General features: G+C 48.4%; 1 protein-coding gene across 1 annotated transcript in view; it reads left to right on the top strand.

Moving 5' to 3' along the window:
• Window positions 1–2,500, top strand: part of LOC311329403 (Kv channel-interacting protein 4-like) — a gene marked incomplete at both ends in the record, with an annotated part of 11,130 nt that overhangs the window by 4,863 nt on the left and 3,767 nt on the right. The window lies entirely within an intron of this gene.

The following is a 2,500-nucleotide window of genomic DNA, read 5'->3' as shown; positions in this document are numbered from 1 at the left end:
AGAGAGGGAGGAGGGAGAGAGAGAGAGGAGGGAGAGAGGGAGGAGGGAGAGAGAGAGAGAGAGAGAGGAGGGAGGGAGGGAGGGAGGGAGAGAGAGAGGAGGGAGGGAGGGAGGGAGGGAGGGAGGGGAGGGAGGGAGGGAGGGAGGGAGAGAGAGAGGAGGGAGAGAGGAGGGAGAGAGAGAGAGAGGAGGGAGAGAGAGAGGAGGGAGAGAGGGAGGAGGGAGAGAGAGAGAGAGGAGGGAGAGAGGGAGGAGGGAGAGAGAGATAGAGGAGGGAGGGAGATAGAGAGAGAGGAGGGAGGGAGGGAGGAGGGAGAGAGAGAGAGGAGGAAGAGAGGGAGAGAGGAGGAGGGAGGGAGAGAGAGAGAGAGGAGGGAGAGAGGGAGGAGGGAGAGAGGAGTGAGAGAGGGAGGAGGGAGAGAGAGAGAGGAGGGAGAGAGAGAGAAGAGGGAGGGAGAGTGAGAGAGAGGAGGGAGGGAGGGAGGAGGGAGAGGGAGAGAGAGGAGGGAGAGAGGGAGGAGGGAGAGAGAGAGGAGGGAGAGAGAGAGAGGAGGGAGGGAGGGAGGAGGGAGAGAGAGAGAGGAGGGAGGGAGGGAGGGAGAGGGAGAGAGAGGAGGGAGAGAGAGAGAGAGGAGGGAGAGAGGGAGGAGGGAGAGAGAGAGGAGGGAGGGAGGGAGGGAGGAGGGAGGGAGAGAGAGAGAGAGGAGGGAGGGAGGAGGGAGAGAGAGAGAGGAGGGAGAGATGAGAGGAGGGAGAGAAAGAGAGGAGTGAGGGAGGGAGGAGGGAGAGAGAGAGAGAGGAGGGAGGGAGGGAGAGAGAGAGAGAGGAGGGAGAGAGGGAGGAGGTGTTGGCTTTTCAGGTCTTCTCTTTGTTGCTCTGCGTTGTCATTTTTTATAACCCTTAATAAGAGTTGCAGCACCTCTAATTATGAACCACCATGTTAATTGCCTGTTCTTGATGTGATACTCATTGATGAAATCGCCCGACAGATGATACATTTATTTCACAGAGATACAATCACATGGAACACCCGGATGTTTCCCTCGTCTCGGTCTCTCCCTGCTTTCTGGGGGAAGACGAGGCCCAGAGGCTCATCTCCCCCGCATGGTGTCATCAGCCTGTCTAGGGCTGTAGGATTGTATCGATACAACGATGTATCGCGGTACGTAGTCTCACGATACTGTATCAATCTTTCAGCCCGGAGTATCGATACAGCCGGGCGCTGTAAAATAAAAAAAAAATTCTTTTATTTTTTTTATTATTTTTTTTATTTAAATTTTTAAATCCAGTTTAAAAAGCATATTCTACAATATTAAGTTAAAAAAGCATACATATAAATAATTTTGAAAAACCATAAATACTACAATGTTGACAGTTTAAAAAGCATGGATATCAAATGTAAAATATTTATTAGCTAGCTCTCTGTCCAGTCATTGAGTTTGAGTTATCTATATAGTGCATTTGAGCCATTCAGTTTTCAGTCTTGAACACTTAAAATCTTTCAGTAAATGATGTGTGTATCGCAATACGTATCGTATCGTATTGTATCGTGACCTCTGTATCGTGATACGTATCGAATCGTGACCTGTGTATCGTGATGCGTATCGTATCGCGAAATCCAAGATGATATACAGCCCTAAGCCTGTCTCTCTGCTGGGAGCAGCCAGTCTGTCCAGCCGAGTTTACTACCGTTTCCAAATCCAAGTCTCAAGGTTTGGTCGAGACGTAGTGCTCTCTCGCCCCACCTCCCACGCCTAGGCCTGCCCGTTTAGGGCCTAGTGAAGCTAGATTGGTGGAGGAGTGACCATACAGATCGCCCAGGGTTTCCGTTAGCCGGTAATTACCGTTTTATTGTCCGGAAAAATCTGTTTTAGATATATCCGATATATTAAAATCTCTCCGGTCATAATGTCCGGACAAAATAATTCCCCCTAATTGTATTAGTCCTACAATAGGCTAAAATTAAATTTCCATATATTATGATTCCTTTTGAATATAAAAAAACGAATAGGCCTATTCATTTTGTTCCGTTAATGTGTCGGCTACTGTCTATGCGATGAAAAAACAGCCTATAAACCTGCCTATAGGCTAGCGGGCCACCATAGATAAACCTGCCTATAGGCTAACGGGCCACCATAGATAAACCTGCCTATAGGCTAGCGGGCCACCCATAGATAAACCTGCCTATAGGCTAGCGGGCCACCATAGATAAACCTGCCTATAGGCTAGCAGGCCACCATAGATAAACCTGCCTATAGGCTAACGGGCCACTATAGCAAGCGAGAGGAGCCCGATCGAGGTACGGAGCTTGAGGTGAAAATGCATAGGCCTAATATCGAATGGAAATTAGCCTATGCACGTTGTAAGTTCTTACACTTTATTTAAGGAGGCTATATTTATTTTTAAAGAGTTTTGTTCTATTTTAGCCTATCTGATAAAAGGACGAAATTAGGACTATAGGCCTAGCCTATGAATGCCAATCAGTGCAGCCGTAGGCCTT

Source organism: Borostomias antarcticus, assembly GCF_949987555.1.
Source record: "Borostomias antarcticus genome assembly, contig: scaffold_129, whole genome shotgun sequence".
Taxonomy (NCBI): domain Eukaryota; kingdom Metazoa; phylum Chordata; class Actinopteri; order Stomiiformes; family Stomiidae; genus Borostomias; species Borostomias antarcticus.
Note: the sequence above shows the minus strand (reverse complement) of the source record. Positions and strands in the feature narration are given on the sequence as shown.